At 51.1% G+C, this 22,751-nt stretch overlaps 1 long non-coding RNA gene and 1 other non-coding gene across 2 annotated transcripts; both read left to right on the top strand.

Annotated features, from left to right (window-relative positions):
* The first annotated feature begins 6,666 nt into the window (after positions 1 to 6,666).
* LOC136310526 (uncharacterized) lies at positions 6,667 to 19,588 on the top strand. Its single transcript, XR_010726580.1, has 3 exons — positions 6,667 to 6,807; positions 17,520 to 17,654; positions 18,372 to 19,588. It is a non-coding gene; the product is annotated as an uncharacterized lncRNA (long non-coding RNA).
* Positions 6,704 to 6,775, top strand: TRNAE-UUC (transfer RNA glutamic acid (anticodon UUC)). The gene has a single exon. It is a non-coding gene; the product is annotated as a tRNA-Glu (tRNA).
* Positions 19,589 to 22,751: the final 3,163 nt, after the last annotated feature.

Genomic DNA, 22,751 nt, shown 5'->3' with positions numbered 1-22,751 from the left:
GATGTAAATTCGAACCCCAAATCCCCGTCAGTTGCCGACAGCATGGTGTGAATTCTAAGACAGGCGTTTTCTCTACTCGGAGCGAATGCTAATTCCGACAGGGGTTCACTGAGGGCGTAGGGCGTTACATTTCTGGTTCGATACGTGAATCTGGATTTCATCCATGCACCTGCCTGGGACCCAAAGACGCCCCTCTCCCCCTAACCTGGCATCCGCGTTAAACCCAGTGTCCTTCAACTCCAAACAGCGGCGACTTTCCCCACAGCTGACCGTCTGCCACCACAGCTCACATTCCCCATCATTTCCTTCCTCTTCTTTGTCCCCTGTAAATTTCCCCTCCCATTTTTGCCTTGTTGTTGTCCCTTTTTTTCCACAAAAGAACAACATGCAATTTAAACGTTCAGCTTTCTCCAGCATCCTACGTGTTGGGGGGAAGACAGGGTTTTCTGCACTTCTGTCAGAGGGGACACTTCGGTGTCTTTGCTGTTATTGGCGGCTTGTCCTTGCTCTGGAAGTGGTCCAAAGCTACCGTGGTCAGCGTGTTCCCTGCAGAGACGACAGGCCTGGGTCTACCTACGTCCCATCTCTCACACTTATTCCTTGTTTGTTCCTGACCTCGCTGACCTTCAGTTACCCCTTTTTATGCATCGAAATAATAAACCCTATCTTTATCACCCAGCTCAGGCACAGGAAAAAAATAATCTGTCTCCAGAAGTAAGGAGTTCATGTGGGGAATTGGAGGCTGACAAAGCATTTGGCAAAGCTGGAAAGGCTTGCCCTAGACTTGGCGTCTGGGATGGGTGCCCGGAACTGGAGACCTGGCCCTCGACAGCGTGTGCTGGCTGAGACACAGCCTCCGGGAGCCGCCGCGCCATGCTGCGGCCGCACGCTATACCTGAAGGTCCACAGGAGCAAAACGCAACCCGCCCGTGGACACCCTCAGTCTTGCCTCTGGACACCGGCTAGTGACCAGGCACCAGAAGATGCTGGCAACAAGGCCAGCCGGCCAGCCAGACGGGCATCACACACACCGTCTCTGCCCTCCACAACTATGTGGGGGCTTCTGGTTGGAATAATAAGTCACATGCAGAATTCTGTCTGCAGCCCAGGGTGGCAAAGGTGACATCTCGCTTCCCAGTCTCTGTAGGACTGGAGGCTGACAGGTTGCTACCTGGAGTCCACCGCCCCACCCCCCGCTGAGTAGGGACACCAGGAAGCAGTGTGTGAAGTGCTTGGCCTTGAAGCTGGCACCAGCCCCCCCACCCCCACCCCCGGGACTTGAAGGCTGTTGCCCCGGGAGGCAGAATTCATGCCACGTCAGAGGTCCCACGTGGTGCTCACGCACTTGCGTGGGCTTTAATGTCACCAGCCCCTGATTGCTTTTCTGGAAAGAGACCTAATGTGGTAAATCAGAAATGAAAGGTTCTTCTCCACGGGGTCTCATCTCTTGGCCGGCTGAGTGCACAAGCTACAACAGGTGCAACACTAAAGGGCTGTCACCATGTCCAAAGTACGGAAAGTGTCATTCTTCCCAAGGCTGGCCACACACAGCAACACAGAGGGCACGGTGTGGCTGGCACCTGCAGTCCTGGGGCCCAAACCCCCAGCAGTCACCATGGCTGTCCACATGCAGCACTGTAATCACTTCTCCTTCCTGTTAGTATGAAACTTTGCCCCAAAGACTTCCCTCGAACATCCTAGTCTTTGTGGTGGACAATATGAAATTCTGCCCCAAGGGGAAAAAGGGCCCTAAGCTCTCTAGCTGAAGGTATATTTGATACAAAAGAAATACACTTCCGCCCTGGCCAGTTGGCTCAGTGGTAGAGCGTCGGTCTGGCGTGCAGAAGTCCCGGGTTCGATTCCCGGCCAGGGCACACAGGAGAGACGCCCATCTGCTTCTCCACCCCTCCTCCTCTCCTTCCTCTCTGTCTCTCTCTTCCCCTCCCGCAGCCGAGGCTCCATTGGAGCAAAGATGGCCCGGGCGCTGGGGATGGCTCCTTGGCCTCTGCTTCAGGCTCTAGAGTGGCTCTGGTCGTGACAGAGCGACGCCCTGGATGGGCAGAGCATCGCCCCCTGGTGGGCGTGCCGGGTGGATCCTGGTTGGGCACATGCGGGAGTCTATCTGACTGCCTCCCCGTTTCCAGCTTCAGAAAAATACAAAAAAAAAAAAAGAAATACACTTCCAAGAACATCAAGTTTCAGATGTCATGAAACGGAAAGTGGCTCCCAGAAGCCTTCTTCCCACACTGTGAAGTGCGCATGAGCAAATTGCGACCAAGTAGGCCAGCTAGACAATTATGCATACTCCTATTATGCAATTGCACTCTGCTGAGCTTCCACGTGGGAGAATTCTAAGTGGACACGAGGGTCACAGAGAAGAGGCTTCTCCGTGGCCTGATGCCGCTGGCCTTGTCCACCTCGGCCGTCCCCCACATCCACAGCTATCCAAACTGAGCCATCGGTCACAGCAAGTTCCCGGGCTCCACATTCCCGCGTCTAAATCCCCACCTAACTCATCCCCGTGATGACTACTGAATCAGGCCCTGCCTCCTCACTGGACAATTTAATTCATTCCTGGACAGATCTATGAGTCTGGACGTTGTAAGGCAGAGGCCGGTCTCCTGGGACACGAACAGCTCACGTGGGCGGCCTCATCCCAGAAATCACTCCCGTCCTTACAAAAACTGTCAGAAATGATTATGGGGAAAAAAAAATATATATATATATATATATATATAAAACTATATATCGGTCATAGACATATGTTTTTCAAAGGTGAATAAAGGCTTTGAAAACAACTGCCTTTGGTGGTTCTGCCAGAACAAACGAGCCTAGAAATAGACACTGCCAAGAACTCAGATTATCGGAGGTACTGGGGTGAGTGCCCTATGCAGGTAATGTGGGAAACTCGCGGGTAGCTAGAGGTTTCTGTGGCAGGCCTTGCTTACCTTCTGCAAGTAGAGCCAGTCAGGGAGAAGGGTGCCACATGGAACTGGGGAAGAAGTAGGCAATTTGCAACCTTTTGGAAGGCCTTTAGGTGTGGACCGACCTCTGGGTAGTAATAGCCTGTTGCCTTATTATTCCTGGGATATTTTAAACCAGTGGTAGTCAACCTGGTCCCTACCGCCCTCTAGTGGGCGTTCCAGCTTTCATGGTGGGTGGTAGCGGAGCAACCAAAATATAAATAAAAAGATATTTGGCGGTGGCACAGTGGATAAAGCGTCGGATTGGGATGTGGAGGACCCGGGTTCAAGACCCTGAGGTCACCAGCTTGGGCGCAGGCTCATCTGGTTTGAGCAAAAAGCCCACCAGCTTGAACCCAAGATCGCTGGCTCCAGCAAGGGGTTACTCGGTCTGCTGAAGGCCCGCGGTCAAGGCACATATGAGGAAGCAATCAATGAACAACTGAGGTGTTGCAATGCGCAATGAAAAACTAATGATTGATGCTTCTCATCTCTCTTCGTTCCTGTCTGTCTCTCCCTGTCTGTCCTTCTCTCTGACTCACTCTCTGTAAAAAAAAAAAAAAAAAAAAAGATTTCACTATAGTAAGTTGTTTTATAAAGATTTATTCTGCCAAATTTAGTGAAAATCTGACATAAAGTACTTGGTAAGTAATTATTATTATATGCTTTAACTTGCTGTAACTCTGCTTTATAAATTTTATAAAGTAAAGTGACTTCCCTACTTTATAATATAATCACCATGACTGTGGAACCGGTGGGCGGTTAGAAAATGTTACTACTAACAGAGATACAAAAGTGGGTGGTAGGTATAAAAAGGTTGACTACCCCTGTTTTAAACCGTGCATTTATTTTTACCGCTTTGTGTTGTAGCCGTTTCAGTGGGAGGAAGTCATCTTTTGTGTCCCCCTTACGGTTTCCCGCGTCTTGAAGGAAACAGCTGGCACGGGTCTCACACCCACAATCTTGATGCTTGGCAGGGGGCCCCCAGGTCACAGCAGCTGACCCGTGAGGAGCCCATGGTCCACAAGCAGCTGTGGACTCCAAACATGTACAAAGATTCCAGTTCTGAACTGCGTTTAAAAAGTGTTAAGTAGGCCCTGGCCGGTTGGCTCAGCGGTAGAGCCTCGGCCTGGCGTGCGGGGGACCCGGGTTCGATTCCCGGCCAGGGCACTTAGGAGAAGTGCCCATTTGCTTCTCCACCCCCACCCCCCCTCCTTCCTCTCTGTCTCTCTCTTCCCCTCCTGCAGCCAAGGCTCCATTGGAGCAAAGATGGCCCGGGCGCTGGGGATGGCTCCTTGGCCTCTGCCCCAGGCGCTAGAGTGGCTCTGGTTGCGGCAGAGCGACGCCCTGAGGGGCAGAGCATCGCCCCCTGGTGGGCGTGCCGGGTGGATCCCAGTCGGGCGCATGCGGGAGTCTGTCTGTCTCTCCCCGTTTCCACCTTCAGAAAAATACAAAAATACAAAAAAAAAAAGTGTTAAGTAAAAGATTTTGTTTCAAGGTCTGACTATGTGGCGAAGGGAGCACAGAATTTGGCAACAGGGCAGCAGAGGTTGTTTACTGGTCCTGGGTTATTTGTGATGTTAATGTCTTCTTCCTGTTTGTCTGTTTCTTAGAATGTCTTGAATACATTTATCTAACTTTTTGAAAGTAAGTAAAAATCAAGAATGAATTGACTTCCTTTTATTTTTTGTCCTTGCAGAACCAGTTCAAAATGACCCTGTTTAATGAGATGCTGAGTTACTTTTACTGTTTTAGTTTATTGGTTTGAGTGGGAGAGAGAAAAAAAACACAAAATATTGATTTGTTGTTCCAATTTATTTATACATTTGTTGGTTGATTCTTGTATGTGCCTTGACCAGGGATCAAACCTTCAACCTTGGTGTACCAGGATGACACTCTAACCAACTGAGCTACCCAGCCAGGGCCTGAGTTACTTTTAAAATACATCGGACCAAAACCTTATAATTCGTGCAACTGAAGTGTGTGCAGAGGAGAGAACTTTGACCTCCAGTTACCCCTGGCACCAAAGTCTTGCACACGCATACATGCACATGTACACACACACACTCACGCACACACGGAACCAAAGGACCAGGACAGAACTGGAATTTGACCACTAGCACCTTTCAGAGCTAGAAGGGGCCCCTTGTCCAGGAAGATCCGGTAGTGACCTCCTTATTACCACAAATAGCCCAGCTCCAAGGTCCTCCAGTTAAAACTCGTCTCACCAGCATGTCTGCATTTCTGCATTCCTGTCCCCCCAACCCTATAAAAAACCTCAACCTGGGCCCTGGCTGGGTGGCTAAGTTTGTTAGAGCATTACCCTACTACCTTAAGGTTGTGGGTCTGATCCCCACTCAGGGTACATACAAGACCCAACCAATGAATGCATAAGTGAGTGAAACAACAAATCAATCTTTGTGTGTGTGTGTGTGTGTTTTTACTCTCCCTCTCAAACCAATAAATTAAAATCAAGTGAAAGTAACTCAGCATTTCATTAAACAGGATAGGGTCATTCTGACCTGGTTCTGCGGAGACAATAAAAGGAAGTCAATGAATTCTTGATTTTTTTTTTCTCACTTTAAAAAGCTGAGGCTGACCTTTTTTTCCTTTTCTCTTTTTTTTTTCTTTTTGAAATGTCTCCAGTTCTGACGTGGACCTTGAGGTTGGTGGCCTGGTGACAACCACTGAAGTGGAGTGTCCCCTCTGGATAAGACACCAACCTCCTACATGGCTTGTCCAGGCTTCTCTCCCAGGTGATGGTGTTTTTTATTTTTATTTTTATTCCCTTCCCTCCCCCCAATATATGAGTGCCAGCAGAGCGCAGGCGGGGGGGGGGGGGGGGGGGTTCCGCTTCATGGTTTGGGGAGTTTAGTTTGGGTTTTGCTCCAGCCGGGGGGGGGGGGGGTCCCTACAAAAGATGCTAAAAGCTCAGGTGACCAACTTTTTTACAGTGAAAAAAAGGACAAAAATAAATGGAAGAAAAACAATATTGTCAATAAAAGAAACACTTTATCCATGGCAACAAGAATACACTATAATATGATCAATGCATCATAAAAACATGCCGTATTTTATGTCATTATGCTTCCATGCTTATTGACTTTTAATAATCATTGTAAGAAAAAAGTACTCATTTAGATACAAATACGTCACATCACACACAATAGATCGACTCTGCATCGATCGAACACGGACATTGACAGATGAGTCTTCCGATACCAAAAAGGAGGACGTGTAGGAAGACACTTTTCCAGGGAGGAGGAGGGAGGATGGAACTTACAAAAGAAGGACTGTCCTTCTAAAGGAGGACCATGGGCCACCTTAGTAAAAAGCAGCCATCTCCAAAGGCCTGGTTTTCCCCCCAAATGTCCCCCGCAGAAGCTGCTTTTCTTCTTTTTTAACAAAGCTCGTTTATTATTATCTTTTTTATTTTTATCTCCGTGTCCCCCATTCGGCCCCCTCTCCCCCTGGCCGCCGCCGCCACCGCCGCCGCCACCACCGCCACACCTGGGGTCGCGCGGGGAGGGGGCGGCGCCCGCGGTCCCGGACACCTGGCGCGGAGCCCGAACCGGCGGGACCGAGCTGGGCGCCGCGCAGGCGCAGTACGGCTCGCGCGGCCCCGGGAAGGGAGGGGGAAGGAGTAAAGGGGGCGGAGCCGGAAGCCGCAAGGCGGAAGTGGAGGCGGAGACGGAGGGCAAGTGTTCAATTTGTTTTCGCTCTTCCTCTCTCTCGTCGTCTCCCACATGGTCTAGCGGTTAGGATTCCTGGTTTTCACCCAGGCGGCCCGGGTTCGACTCCCGGTGTGGGAAGGCCCACAGACCTTCTTTTTTCCAACAATCCGGTAAGAAGTGTCACCCAGACCTTGCAGAACTTTTTTCCTTGCAAGAGGAAACCGCCCCCTCACTCTCATTGCTGGCAGCTTGCTAATGCCTTCCTGGGGGGGAGGGGGATTCACAGCCCGGGGAAGGGTAATGGGGTCATCAGTATGGCTTTTTGTTTGTTTGTTTTGGGGCTCATCTTATCATGTATTTTTAAATGTCACCTTATGCAGGGGTCAGACTCTATGAGACAGAGGAGGGCTCTTTTTTATTTTATTTTATTTTTTTCTTTCATCTCTCCAGCTTTATTGAAACCCCAGTGACCGATTTCTTTTTTTTCTTGTGGCTGGGTCCTCCTGCAGCTGTTGGGAGACCCTAAATACTGAAACCCAGTAATAGAGAGACCCGTCCATTGGGAACATTGGGGATGAATATATATAATAAATACACCCCCCGCTGGTGGTCAGGCCTGAGGCAACGTGGGCAGTTGGGGGACACTTGGAGGGGGAGGAAGCTCTCCCTGGACTCTGTCTGGGCTCAGTTCTCCTGCATTGCCACCACTGCAAGGAGGAGGGTCTGTGCAGGTGCCCTCCTGTGGGCATCAGAAACCCAAGTGAGTGTCTTGTCCCAGCGCCGCCTGTGCATTTTTAATAGCTGTAGGTCCACCTGGGCAGGTGGCCACTGAGCCTCCTGACACGAGGTGCACTATAAGTTAAGAGCTCACAATGCCGGGGAATCTCATTCTGATGAGAGAACTAGCTTACTAAAGGGGAAAAAGATGATAGATAGATGATTGATAGATAGATAGATAGATTAGATAGATGATAGATAGATGATAGATAGATAGATAGATAGATAGATAGATAGATAGATAGATCAGGGGTCCCCAAACTATGGCCCGCGAGCGCCCCCTGAGGCCATTTATCCGGCCCCCGCCACACTTCTGGAAGGGGCACCTCTTTCATTGGTGGTCAGTGAGAGGAGCATAGTTCCCATTGAAATACTGGTCAGTTTGTTGATTTAAATTTACTTGTTCTTTATTTTAAATATCGTATTTCTTTCAGTTTTGTCTTTTTACTTTAAAATAAGATATGTGCAGTGTGCATAGGGATTTGTTCATAGTTTTTTTTTATAGTCCGGCCCTCCAACGGTCTGAGGTACAGTGAACTGGCCCCCTGTGAAAAAAGTTTGGGGACCCCTGTGATAGATAGATGATAGCTGGATAATAGATATAATACATAGATAGAGACAGACAGGTGATAGATTAGATAGATAGATAGATAGATAGATAATAGATATAGATATAATTTATATGTGTGTGTGTGCATGTGTGGGTATTTATTCATATGTGTGTAATGTTATTTTTCACAGCAGACATTACAACGCGTAGCAACAATGTATTCAAAAAATAATTATTATCTTTTTTAAGGCAGTGACTTTAGATGTTAGACCATCGCTCCTTTGTGGTCACCGTGGTGTTTTTAGCCTCACCGTGATGACTGCCACTGGAGACGGCGATCTCCACGTCCAGGAGGGGAGGGGGGAGCTCTTGGCACCTCCATTTGCGGGGTAACAGTGGGTTAACCACCATCAGGCATCCTCCTCTGATGAGTTATCCCAGTGCTGGGAGGAAGAGTGGGGCCAATAAAACAAAACACATCTTCCAGCCAGGTCCCTGATTGCCACGTTGATCTGTTCTTTGGTAATAACATTCCCTTTGTAGAGCTGCACTCATTAAGAGCAAGCATAGCAAGGAACCTGTCACCTTAAAGTGTCATTTGTCAAAACAGCCCCGATGTTCTTTTTCTTCCCGTCATTTTGTAGAACTTTGGTCTCCCTGGCAACCCACAGCCACTTTTATATATATAGCACCGCTTCTATTCAGTGGTTCAGTTATTATTTTATTTTAATTAATTAATTAATTTTTTACCATCAGGAAAGAAGAACTGTTTTTCTTCTTTTTTTAACAAAGTTCATTAAATGGGATGGCATAATCACGCTTAATGATAAGTTGATCCACGAAGGAATAGCATGCGTTTAATGAAAAATTATTGTCTTACACCTGTATGCTCAAATGCAAAACAAAACAAAACAGAACCCCTCTCTAAGCAGAAGCGAGAGCCAGTCTAATCTCACAGGTACTGGCTCATTGATGTGAAGTCAGTCTCCCCAGGATGTCCTTTGTATTCTGTCAGAGAGCAGAGAGAGAGAAAGCTACTGCGGGAACGGGTTCCAGGAAAATCCAGGTGCCTGACCTGTGGTGGCGCAGTGGGATAAAGTGTCGACCTGGAACACTGAGGTTGCCGGTTCGAAACCTTGGGCTTGCCTGGTCAAGGCACATATGGGAGTTGATGCTTCCTGCTCCTTCCCCTTCTCTCTTTCTCTCTCTCTCACTCCTCTCTCTCTATAAAAAATCAATAAATAAAATATTTAAAAAAAAAGAAAAGACACACTCCTCCTTAAGCTGCCCCCTCCCCTCAGGGGTCCTGGGGCTCACTTCCCTGGCCCCAGGTCTTTTCTGGGGCTCTTCTCAGTGCACCCCACACCCCCACACACACACCCCAATGCCCTGGGCAGTGAGAGGAAGACCCTCCTGGGCCAAAGAGCGAGGGCCAAAGCAGCTTCCTACAGGACACAGATGGCATTCTAGAAGATTCTAAACTCCCTGCCAAATTAGGATGAGACAGGGGCGGGGGGGGGGGGGACACCACAGGTAGGGACGGTGTCTGTACCTGTCACGGCACTAACGGACATCCATGGCCAGCCCACCCGTCACCCACAGATGGTTCTCACTGTGTCTAAGCTCTGCCGGTATTCGCTTCACCTTCTCATCTTAAGTTCCCCCCCCCCGCCCCCTGCACCCGGCCGCCAGAACTGACCTCTTCTCCCTTGTCCCATCCACATGGAACTCCCCCAGAGCGACCCAAGCCATGTTTCTCCTTGCGGACTCGATGCTAACTTGACCTTGCCCTGCAGCAAACTCAGTGCTTCTTTTTAAACGTCTGTGACTCTGGGGCCTTCCGAGGCCTCAGCAGGTCAGGTGCATGGTGGCCCCCCTCCGTTCAGACGGACACATACTTAGGGGGCGTCTCGTTGGGTGCCAAGCCTCTCGTGAAGCCGTGGAGAAAAAGATGGAGCAAACGGAAGCCTTAGGAGGTTAAGTCTTAAGGCCGGGGGAACCCCAACACACACACACACACACACACACCCCAGAAGATTTCAGTTTAATTCAGTCAAAAAGAGCTTTCACAGCCCAGGCGGAAGTACAAAGTATATTTAAGGCTGTCTGGCATTTCCATTCCGCCTGCAATGCATCTTTAAAGATGAGACGATGTCACCACGCCAAAAAAAAAAAAAAAAAAAAAAAGGAGAAGAGCATGCCAGGCAGCCCTGGCTGGGTAGCTCAGTTGGTTAGAGCATCATCCCAGTACACCAAGGTTACAGGTTCGATCCCCGGTCAGGACTTATGTGAGAATCCACTGATGAATGTATATAAGTAAGTGGCACAACAAGTCCATGTTTCTCTCTCTCTCTCTCTCTCTCTCTCAAATCCATCAGTCAATCAAGCAATAAAAGGGAATAGTCAGCCCAGGATGGAGGTGGAGATGTGAAAAAGAACCATGCTTTCTTTTTTTTTTTTTTTTTTTTATTTATTCATTTTAGAGAGGAGACAGAGGGACAGAGAGAGACAGAGAGAGAGGAGCTGGAAGCATCAACTCCCATATGTGCCTTGACCAGGCAAGCCCAGGGTTTCAAACCAGCGACCTCAGCATTTCCAGGTCGATGCTTTATCCACTGTGCTACCACAGGTCAGGCGAACCATGCTTTCTTTGAGAGGCCAAAATGTAAAGCATCAGAGTTTGGCATAAGAAAAGGGGTATCGATGGAGAAGGCACCAGCTGAGAAGGCGGGAACCCCTGAACCGGCTTGTTGGCCAAGGGGTCTGGAAGGGGCTGGGGACCAGGAATGCAGATGGTGGGGGGCTGTGGAGGACCTTGGCCATTTACAGTGAAGGGGGTCAGCACCAGGATCTTCCTGGACGAGCCACCCCCCGCCCCACTTCTGAAAGATTTTGGTGTTGAAGTTTCCGTTCTGTCCTGGTCCTTTGGTTCCGAGTGCAGCTAGCTGGAGGTCCGAGTCCTCTCCTCTGCCCACGCCCCGGCTGCGTGACTTGTGGTTCTGGGCTGTTGTCTCTGAAAAGCAGCATCTCGCTCCACGGGGCAGGGCAGCGGTTCCACGGGGTAGCCCGCATCGCTCCCCTGGTGATCCCCGGGTGCCACGCACGTCAGGTGACAACGGGCAGCTCACCCCGTGGACAGCAGCTCAGTAACGTGTGACTCACAGACCTTCTTGTGGGGCCACACGAGGACGGTAGTGATGGGTCATCCTGGGACAGGGAGGAGGACGCGTCCAGCGCCCTGGTTGGTTGTCTGCTACATCCTGCGAACGTTGGCCTTCTCGGGGCCTCGTTCATCTTTCCGTGAAACCACGCCAGGAGAGTCGACACGTCTCAGAAACAAATGAGATGATTCTTCTCTTTTTTTTTTTTTTTTTCTTCTACCCACGAAATAAGCAGACAGGTTCCATAAATATTTCTTCCCCAGGCAGGCTCATAGTCAACCTTACCTTTTTCTATCAGAAAAATATTCCTCTCCCAGTCAGTTGCCTGAAAATCTGAAACCCACCCTCCCTCCCTCCCCCCCCCCCCCCAGCTGGGAAGATGTTTTCAGATGTAGGCAGAATCCCTGTGGCGAAAAAAAAAAAACCCCAAAAGCAGAAACCACTTTGAAAGGAGCTGACTTCTCATTACAGACCCGGACTAGGAGGGAGGTGAGTTTCCATCTAATTCCCATCACCCCTGAGCTTTCTCAGCAAGTGATAAAACTGGAGTCTCTCGTCCTGTGCTTTTTATAAAATAAAATAAAAAAATTTTTTTAAAGTGAAGACTTCATTTGGAAGGCAGTCTTGTCAGACAGGATTCAAGGCCAAATTGTGATCCGCAGTTTGACATTTATTTCACGTTTTATTTCGGGTCCTTTCATCTGAAACGAGGACTTATTTAATTTTGGTCTTTGAGGTTTTTTTCTTTTTGTGTTTTTTTTCTTTTTTATTGTCTTTCTGGCTCTTGCTGTTCTGGTCTCTTTTGAAGTCGAGCTGTCGGAAGCATCTTGGTCTATCCCGACGGGACCTTAGGAACAGGAGCTTGTCACAAACAGAAAGTTCTGGGGGTGAGTCTCTCGTGGGGGGGGGTAGGTTTAGAAGGGGGAGGGGGAGGGGCACCTCCCATAAGGGAATGGTGGGCAGCCGACACGGAGGCAGACATCAATAGTCAAGGAGCGGGCCCTGGCCAGTTGGCTCAGCGGTAGAGCGTCGGCCTGGCGTGCGGGGGACCTGGGTTCGATTCCCGGCCAGGGCACATAGGAGAAGCGCCCATTTGCTTCTCCACCCCCGTCCCCTCCTTCCTCTCTGTCTCTCTCTTCCCCTCCCGCAGCCAAGGCTCCATTGGAGCAAAGATGGCCCGGATGCTGGGGATGGCTCCTTGGCCTCTGCCCCAGGCGCTAGAGTGGCTCTGGTCGTGGCAGAGCAACGCCCAGGAGGGGCAGAGCATAGCCCCTGGTGGGCGTGCCGGGTGGATCCCGGTCCGGCGCATGCGGGAGTCTGTCTGACTGTCTCTCCCCGTTTCCAGCTTCAGAGAAGAAAGAAAAAAAAAATAGTCAAGGAGCGATAAATAAGGTTTCAAGGGGACACATCAAGGCAGTAGATGACACAAGAGCATTTTGGATTAATCTGTGCAGGGTTTGTTTTTTGGGGTTTTTTTAGGCAGAATTGGCCAATTACTATCATTGAGGTGGGATGGGAAAGCAGGGGACAGGCTTTGAGAAAATGCTGATTCCCCAGCACCAGTCTCTGAGGGTCCCTGGAGGCTCCTGAGCAGGGTGGCCCACCCCCGATTCCCTGGAGGAGCCGGAGAAATCTGAGGTGGCTCTGTAATTACGGCTGAGATTTTTGGAGCCCCCACTTCCTGCTGGTTAATTTTTTAGTGAGAGAGAGAGAGAGAGAAAGGGACAGACAGACAGACAGGAAGGAAGAGAGAGATGAGGAGCATCAGTTCTTCATTGCAGCTCCTTAGTTGTTCACTGATTGCTTTCTCATATGTGCCTTGATTGGGGGGGGGGCTCCAGCAGACCGATTGACCCCTTGCTCAAACCAGCGACCTTGGGCTCAAGGCAGTGACCATGGGGTCATGTCTATGATCCCAGACTCAAGCTGGCGACCTTAGGGTTTCAAACCTGGGTCCTCAGCATCCCAGGCCCACGCTCCATCCCCCCCACACACACACACACACACACACACGCCACTGCCTGGTCAGCCCAGGTATTCTTTTCTTCACCGTGTTAGAGTAAGCCAGCCTCCTGAGGTCTGCAGCAAATGCGTTAGACCATGTGGTTCTTGAAGAGAGACTGTGTCTTCCTTCCCTCTTTCATCGCCAACTAGACCTTGTCCGTCCCTTCTCCATCCTGGCTCCTCAACAAATGCGTCTGAATTGAATTTAAAGGGTTTTTTTTTTCCTGCGGCTAAGACTATGCCCCTGACATCTGCCCCCACACGTTTTCCTGTTTCTAATGCTTTTCAGTTACCTGCACGATGGTGGCAGGTGGGAAAGCAGGAACCCGTTAGGCATCAAAGGTGGTTTATTAAGCTTCCGTCTATAAATCATTGGTCTCCCGAGGCTTGAAGGAGCCCAGAAGTGGACTGTGAAGAAATATGGAGGGTCCTCTGACATCCCGTAAATCTCCGTCAATAAAGCACCCTTTTCCTGTATACAGTGCACATCAATTTAAATAACACCAGGAGGTTTAAAAGTTGTATTGACTTGAAGGAAAATGGCGGCCAACACATAAAATATGGAGGACTTTCCTGGATCTCGAAGCCAACGATGCATAAATCATTCCACGTTCAGGTTGGTAGGACCTGTTCGAAGCGATGCCTGCTCCTCGGGGCCCAGAGCAGTGGTTGGCGGCGACCTCGGTTTCTGTGTCCATCATTCTTTTTACTATTCAGTGAGAGGAGGGGAGGCAGAGAGACGGATTCCCACATGCACCCTGATGGGGATCCACCCGGCAAGCCCACTAGGGGGCGATGCTCTGCCTATCTGGGGCATTGCTCCGTTGCTCAGCAGCTGAGCTCTTCTTAGCACCTGAGGCAGAGGCAATGGAGCCATCCTCAGCGCCAGGGGCCAGCTCGCTCCAATAGAGCCATGGCTGCAGAAGGGGAAGAGGAGTGAGAGAAGGAGGGATGGAGAAGCAGATGGGCGCTTCTCCTGTGTGCCCTGATCAGGAATCAAACACAGGACGTCCACATGCTCAGCTGATGCTCTACCACTGAGCCCACCTGCCAGGGCCCTTGTCCATCATTCTTTAGCCTGTCCAGAAAGCTAGAGCAAACCAAGCCACATGTTTCTTTTTCTCCATTTTACTTTACTTTGGCTCTTATGTTAAAAAAAAAAAAATGATGTATAATGTAGAGCTATTAACTTAATGGAAAAAAATTTTTTTTTATAAATGAGAAAGTTCGTCGAGCTCCTGAGAAGGTAAATTATAACAATTAAGAAGATAATGAGATTCATGGTGATGATAGTCCCTGGATGTGCAATCACTAGAGTACATGATAAATAACGGTGTCTTCCTTGGACGTAATATCTTCCTGGTACTTCCAATAAATCTGTCTCCTCTCTCCTTCTGTAATGGATCATGGACGGTGTTTCTTGCCCCCAAATCTAGGCGGGAACAGGGACATTTTAATCTTTCTATAACCTTCTATTTAATCTACCCCTTGGTGGGTTGGTCTGTTTCTGTTTTGTACTGATTGTTTAACTCATAAATTCTTAATGAACTTCATATATTCTTTCTTCCGATGACTCATTCATTAGCATCCCGAACAGGAGAAGCAAACTAATGTAACATTCAAGCCCATGTATTTTTTCTTTTTGTATTGCTGGATATCAAGAAAAGTTTCAGGTCAGGTGGCCACTGCAGGATGGTACTAGCCCAGCTGTCACGGTCTGTCCACAGACTGTTTGAAGCTGCTGTTTCTGTTTTTGTTTTTTGTTTGTTTGTTTATTCTTTTTTTTTATAGGGACAGAGAGAGAGTCAGATAGAGGGATAGATAGGGACAGACAGACATGAACGGAGAGAGATGAGAAGCATCAATCATTAGTTTTTTGTTGCGACACCATAGTTGTTCATTGATCGCTTTCCCATACGTGCCATGACCGCGGGCCTTCAGCAGACTGAGTAACCCCCCGCTCGAGCCAATGACCTTGGGTCCATGCTAGTGAGCTTTTTTTTTTTTTTGCTCAAGCCAGATGAGCCCACGCTCAAGCTGGCAACCCCAGGGTCTCGAACCTGGGTTCTTCCACATCCCAGTCCGATGCTCTATCCACTGCACCACCGCCCGATCAGGCTGTTTGTTTATTCTTTTTTTTTTTAATTATTTATTTATTTATTCATTTTTAGAGAGAACAGAGAGAGAGAGAGAGCGAGAGACAGAGAGAGAGAGAAGGGGGGAGGAGCTGGAAGCATCAACTCCCATATGTGCCTTGACCAGGCAAGCCCAGGGTTTCGAACCAGCGACCTCAGCATTTCTAGGTTGACGTTTTATCCACTGCGCCACCACAGGTCAGGCCTTTTATTTATTTATTTATTTTAATTATTTGTTTATTCTTTATGAGAGGAGGGGAGGCAGAGAGACAGACTCCCACATGCGCCGCCTTGACCAGGATCCACCCAGCAAGCCCACTAGGGGGCGATGGTCTACCCATCTGGATCATTGCTCCGTTGCTCAGCAACCAAGCTTCTTAGCACCTGAGACAGGCCATCTTCAGCACCCAGGGCCAACTCGCTCCAATCGAGCCATGGCTGCAGGAGGGGAAGAGAGAGAGAAAGAGAGAAGTGAGAGGGGAAAGGGTGGAGAAGCAGATGGGCGCTTCTCCTGTGTGCCCTGACTGGGAATCAAACCCGGGACATTCACATGCCGGGCCGACGCTCTACCACTGAGCCATCCAGTCAGGGCCTGCCCCTGTTTGTTATATACGGTGACCTGCTGTGCAACTAACTACAGGCAGGTCCGTTTGCTTTGCTGGCTCTGCCCATTCAACCTGCAACATCACGGCATCTGTCTGCTCAAGTCTGGACGGTACGTCTGGCTCCCAGACGTCTTGCTCTTCTGGTCATAACATCAACTGTCTATCTCATTGCGTCAACGGGGACACGTTGAAGCCAGATTCTCAAGCTTTGTACTCCATGTCACCAAGGGGGGGCATTGCTCACCCAGATGTTCCAAGGACGTTGGACCGGCATTGTTCATATTTCCCCTCGAGAGCAACCAAGGTGTGAGGAGAGAGCGCTCAGCTTCAGGCGAGGGCCTGGCAGACTTGGGCAGGAGGAGGCAGGGAGGGGGGCCGTCTGTGCGGCTGACCTTTCTGTCCGGCTGGGCAGAGTCCATGCTAATGAAGTTAGCGGTAGGAGTTCCTGGCTAAGTGGATTCTGCCCTTCGGCGATAAAGGTTCTGGAGGGAGACCGTCCCTGGGAGGGAGGGGTGCCCACAGCTTGTTTTTTTTTTTTTTTTTTTTTTTTTTTTTTTGCATTAAACAGCTCCACAGTCCCATACACCTGCCCAGTGACTCAGATGTCCCCCGGCCCTGGGATGCTCAGGTCCGGTGTCCTGAGAGAGCTGGATTTTACTGATGGCTGCTTGAGTCCGGGCTTCCACACAGGGATCATGTTGGTGACTTCTCTTCAATCCCTAAGCATCTTAGAAGCGGGGAGAAGACACTTTGACCTTCAGACCAACGCTATCTCCTTGTGCAGCTGTGCCGCTGTGAATGTATGACTGTTTTATGATGACAAGGTCACCCTTCTGGGCCTTCTGGTGACCTGGCCGTCAAGGTCTGAGACACGCTGTGATTACACCGTTGTCTTATGCTCAGAAGCCTCCATCCTACCTGGAGGTGGCCAGAACCACCCCGTGGGTGGGGAAGAGGCCCCTTGGGATTCAAGGAGCTGGAACGCCTTTTCCCTGCCATGCTTTTTTTTTTTCCTGACACCTGCAAGAGGGTGTTTCAAGGGGTAACAGTGGTGGGGAGGTGGCATGTCTGAGGAGAGAGTGTCAACTTGGGGAAAGGGACCAGCGTCTTTCTGAGGGACCTCTACCTGGCCCTCTAACCTTTGTGGCCGTATCTATTCATCAGGGGTAATTGTACATTGATCTCAGGGTTTTTGTAACATCCCTGATGCTCGTTACCCCTTAACCCAGAAAACACTGGTCGTGGATCACCCTGGCCTCAGGCAGAAACGTCCGGTTCCAATTTCAGCACCTCTTCACGGCAGGAAGACAGGGCTGTCTCCTCCTGTCGGGACACGGAGGCAGGCGTGGCCGTCTACCAGAGTGGCAGGATTCAGCCATGACGGGGCCCACTCGATCCGTTCCCCTCAGGTTGAACGAACAGGGAATGAACCGACCGAGTGACCCTCAGCTCGGAGCTTCTGGCGACCCCCAGGGAGACCTGCCGTTCCCTGGCTAAGCAGCCCTGAAACCCGTCCTAGAATCCGTCATGACATTGTAATGAAAGAAATAGTTATTTAGAGATGTGCCTCACATTTATAACAAATACGGGGGGGGGGGGGAATCACAGTGGACTAGGACTTGAAGTTCAAGGAGCTTGTCCCTTCCACAGACGTCCACTCCCGCCTCGCAGCAAATGAACGTTCAAGAAAAAGGAGAAAAAGAGGAAGAAGAAACTTTTGTTTTTCTGCCAAGAATCCCCCCAGACAACGACTGTTCATCAGCTTCTGCTGGGAACAACGGTGCGGTAAGTTTAGATGGCAGGGCTTCCATCACCATGGAAACGCATCACAAAAGGTCCAGCGATGAATAGAGCCGGGGTCTTCTGGTTGCCATGGACGATGGCTCCCTAATGGGTTTTCAAGGCTAGGGATGCGTCCAGGGCAGCTCGACGTGACTACTTGTGTGTATCACGGATGACCGTGGGGGGTGGCGCGGACTTCTGTGTTGGCCTTCCATGCAGTTTTCTTCCCTTTTGTCTGAATTTCCAATTTCTGAAAGCAAATTAATCTCCCAGAACATGGTAAACAACACCACACATGGTCTTCTGTTGGAAAACGTTCTTTGTTCGTCAAAACCAAATGGTAGCAGAAATAATATGCCGTGCCTTCCTGCTCAGTAGGGACAGGAGGGGCGTCCTTCTAGACACTGCCTCTCAGCCGGGGGACAGTCACATCCAAGCCGGGTCTATGCTGTAGTCAAGTTCATGTCTGTGAATGCTGTAAGGCCTTTGTCTAGGTTAAATTATTTTTTTAGAGAGAGAGGGGGACAGACAGGAAGGGAGAGAGATGAAAAGCATCAATTCTTTGTTGCAGCACCTTAGTTGTTCATTGTATATGTCTTGACCGGGGGGGGGGCTACAGCAGACCGAGTGACCCCTTGCTCAAGCCAGCGACCTTGGGCTCAAGCCAGCGACCTTGGGTTCAAGCCAGCATAGGCTCAATTTTTTTTTTTTTTTGCACAGGGAGGTCCAATTGTTCCAGCACCTTTGTTGGAAAGACCATCCATTGGTGTCAGGAGACTGAGGAGCAGGAGTATAGGAGCCTGGAGGTCCAGCTCCCGTGAAGGAGGTGGTGTGTGGGGGGCTGTGGACCCCCAGGAGGGAGCCTCCCCCCGCTCAAGGTAGAAGGTGAAGGCGGGATGAGGTTGGCAGGAGGCCGAGGCGAGGGGACTCAGACGCATCATCAGCACAAGGAATATCTCTGGTGGCGGTATGTGGCACGGATGTTAGAGCTTCCGGTCTCCAGGAGCTGGAAGCGTGGTGACGACAGGCGGTAGATCTCCCCGCACGCCTCACTGGATCCTGGAGGCGGAAATCTGGCCACGCCTCTCCGCCTCCGAGCCCGCCGACCTCAGCATTCTCTGTCTCCGGCTGCACGCGGTTCCTTGGGGGAAAAACCACTCGATAGGATCTCGTGGAACGGGCCTCTCTGCCCGACTGTTGGAGACGTTTATGCTCCGAGAGCCATCGGGTTCTTCCTCAGGGAAAGAATCACAGTTGTTGGCTCAGTGGTAGAGCGTCGGCCTGGCGTGCAGGAGTCCCGGGTTCGATTCCCGGCCAGGGCACACAGGAGAAGCGCCCATCTGCTTCTCCACCCCTCCCCCTCTCCTTCCTCTCTGTCTCTCTCTTCCCCTCCTGCAGCCGAGGCTCCATTGGAGCAAAGATGGCCCGGGCGCTGAGGATGGCTCTGTGGCCGCTGCCCCAGGCGCTAGAGTGGCTCTGGTCACGCCAGGGCAGAGCATCGCCCCCTGGTGGGCAGAGCGTCGCCCCTGGTGGGCGTGCCGGGTGGATCCCGGTCGGGCGCATGCGGGAGTCTGTCTGACTGTCTCTCCCCATTTCCAGCTTCAGAAAAATACAAAAAAAAAAAAAAAAAGAATCATGGTTATTTAGCCAGAGCAGGCGGTGGCGCAGTGGATAGAGCGTCCGACTGGGATGCGGAGGACCCAGGTTCAAGACCCTGGGTTCGCCAGCTTGAGCGCGGGCTCATCTGGTTTGAGCAAAGCTCACCAGCTTGGACCCAAGGTCTCTGACTCGAGCAAGGGGTCACTAGGTCTGCTGCAGCCCCACGGTCAAGGCACAGATGAGAAAGCAATCAATGAACAACTAAGGCGTCACCACAAAAAACTGATGATTGATGCTTCTCATCTCTCTCCGTTCCTGTCTGTCCCTCTCTCTGGCTCTGTCACAAAGTTAATTAATTAATTAAAATGCTTTTTAAAAAATCACAGTTATTTAAAAATACGGTTATTAATGTACAAAGCACGACATGGCGATCCTGCCCATTCCTGACAGCGTTGAAAATGTCTTCCAGACACACACACACACACACACACACACACACACACACATTTATAGGAGGGGAAGTGAATTGACAACTTCAGGCAGAAACTAATGGGGAAGACAATTAATTTTGGTGCTGTTTGAAAAAGCCAAGCATGTCCCATGAGGGCAGATGGTCGCAACCCAGGACAGCCTGAGGGGTACCTGGAGTACGTTGTTTGTTCTTTATGGAATACGGTTTCTGCGATCACTCGAACACTCCTTTGTGGGAAGGGCTCTTTTCCCATTTAAAATAATTCCTAGAAAAAGAGAGAAGGGGCCAAGTGGCCATAAAGCCGTGGGCATGTCCAAAAGGGAGCCAACCTTGGGTAGCCCTGGCCGTGGGCAGGGCTTGATCTCTGCCTCCTTCTCTGCCTTCTCTGCCCCTCCCAGCAGGACACACGTCCACCAGCCACACTGGGCCCAGGGTTCCGGTCAGTTACCCCCAGTCTTTCCCCTTCTCCGACTCAGCACAACCCAACAGCACGCAACTAATAATGGAAGTCAGTTTGGATCAGAGGCCCTGGTCATGTCCCCTTGGGGAGCCATCGGGAGCCGCCTGACCAGCTCCTGTATGCCCTCTCGGTACCTGCGTCTCCCCGCTAGAGGCCAAGGACCCGAACAAGAAGCACTCACAGAGTGCACACCTAAATGAAACAACTAAGTGGAACAGAGAGTTGATACTTCTCTCTCTCTCTCTCTCCCTCTCTCTCTCTCTCTTTCTCTCTGTCTCTCCCTTCCCCTCCTTCTCCCCCTTTTCTCCACCCCCTCCATCCTCAAATCCGTGGAAAACATTTAAAAACAAATAACAAGAGAAATGATTCTTGACTTCTGTAATCAAGCCTGCCCTGGAAGGGAAGAAGGTCCCCCTCTGGGTCATGAGAAATTGCGTCCTGACCTTCCTGCCCTCTGGCCGGCCGTGTCTCTGGCTGAAGGCACAGGCCTGGGATATCTCTGCAAACAGGGCAACCCCTTATCTAGCGATTACACAACCCACCCTCCTAGTGGCGACCTCCCCCCCTCCCCCCCTAGAGATTTCGTGCCAACGGATATGGAAACGGTCACAACTAGGAGCTGTGGAGGGCCGCAGGGTAGGGAGGCGGCCTGGGTGAGCCGTGGAGGGCCGCGGGACCCCTGCAGGCAGGGAGGCGGCCTGGGTGAGCCGTGGAGGGCCGCGGGACCCCTGCAGGCAGGGAGGCGGCCTGGGTGAGCCGTGGAGGGCCGCGGGACCCCTGCAGGCAGGGAGGCGGCCTGGGTGAGCCGTGGAGGGCCGTGGGACCCCTGCAGGTAGGGAGGCGGCCTGGGTGAGCCGTGGAGGGCCGTGGGACCCCTGCAGGCAGGGAGGTGGCCTGGGTGAGCCATGTGACCCCTGCAGGTGGGGAGGCGGCCTGGGTGAGCCACGGGACCCCTGCAGGTAGGGAGGCGGCCTGGGTGAGCCACGGGACCCCTGCAGGTAGGGAGGCGGCCTGGGTGAGCCGTGGAGGGCCGCGGGACCCCTGCAGGTAGGGAGGCGGCCTGGGTGAGCCACGGGACCCCTGCAGGTAGGGAGGCGGCCTGGGTGAGCCACGGGACCCCTGCAGGTAGGGAGGCGGCCTGGGTGAGCCGTGGAGGGCCGCGGGACCCCTGCAGGTAGGGAGGCGGCCTGGGTGAGCCGTGGAGGGCCGCGGGACCCCTGCAGGTAGGGAGGCGGCCTGGGTGAGCCGCGGGACCTCTGCAGGCAGGGAGGTGGCCTGGATGTCGAAATGGAGGAAGGGTGTCTGACTTTTAGGGACAAGCATCACCTACATGCCTGTGAGCTGGCCGTTCTGAGACGCCGTGAAAAGTGCACGTGTTCTAGACCAAGCTGGTCACAAGGTTGCTGCAGGGAATGGCCTGGGCTTCTTTAGTAAAACTTGTCCACGGGAGCCGGTGTAACAGTGTAAGATAATTCCTCTACGTTCATGCACTGTGCATATATATATATAGAGAGAGAGAGAGAGAGAGTACATTATATATTATAGGGTTGCAGATGGGGGCTGTGACCCCTTCCTCCCTTAAGTGGACGAAGGGACATTGACAAACTGGATGTTCCAGGCACCTGGGTGACTAACCCAAGTGTGGAAGGTCCCCTAGCTCATTTACGGTTAATCTTACATAAATCGCTGAAAGATACATTTTTCCTTAATGATCACCAGCCCCCATCCTCAAATCCTCTACTTAACCCGACCTGTTAGAGAACCAGGGGCTGCTCCCCCTGAGGAGACAGCCCAGCAGGTGTCCTTTCATTAAAGCCTGTCAGCCTGACCGGGCGGTGGCGCAGCGGATAGAGCGTCGAACTGGGACGCGGAGGACCCAGGTTCGAGACCCTGAGGTCGCCAGCTTGAGCCCAAGGTCACTGTCTCGAACAAGGGGTCACTTGTTCTGCTGTAGCCCCCTGGTCAAGGCAGCTAGGAGAAAGCAATCAATGAACAACTAAGGAGCCCCAACGAAGAATTGATGCTTCTCATCTCTCTCCCTTCCTGTCTGTCTGTCCCTATCTGTTCCTCTCTCTGACATTCTCTGTCTCTGTAAAAAAAAAAAAAAAAAAAAAAGCCTGTTACACGTGTCTTTCGGACTCCGATGGATGCTATCAATATATAATGCTTGTACCGTTTCTAAGACATTCCGTAGACATTGTATCATTGTTCTCCTAGGGATTTTAGAACTGCCTATTCCTTCAAACGGTCTAAAGGGCTCCTTTGTTTCTTTCAAAAGCAAAGATCCCTTTTATATGCATGAGCTTATAAGGGCAAAGGATGCTTTGTTTTTTCCTTACTTACCTTTATTCCTCCCCCCCGGGGGGCTCTTTCCTGCTAATTTTTGAGAGGAGACAGGAGCCACCCAAGAGCTCGTTCCCTAACCCTTCAGGGAGGAGAATGCCGTGAGGGAGCCCCCCACCCTCCGCCCTGTGTCTCAGAACACCCTGACACCCTGATGCTGGGCCTGCTGCGGATAGTGCACGGCAGTCCAGCCCTGGCCCAGGGCGGGGGGAGGGGGGGGCTGAGT

This window comes from Saccopteryx bilineata, chromosome 7 (genome assembly GCF_036850765.1).
Source record: "Saccopteryx bilineata isolate mSacBil1 chromosome 7, mSacBil1_pri_phased_curated, whole genome shotgun sequence".
In the NCBI taxonomy this organism is placed as follows: Eukaryota; Metazoa; Chordata; class Mammalia; order Chiroptera; family Emballonuridae; genus Saccopteryx; species Saccopteryx bilineata.
Note: the sequence above shows the minus strand (reverse complement) of the source record. Positions and strands in the feature narration are given on the sequence as shown.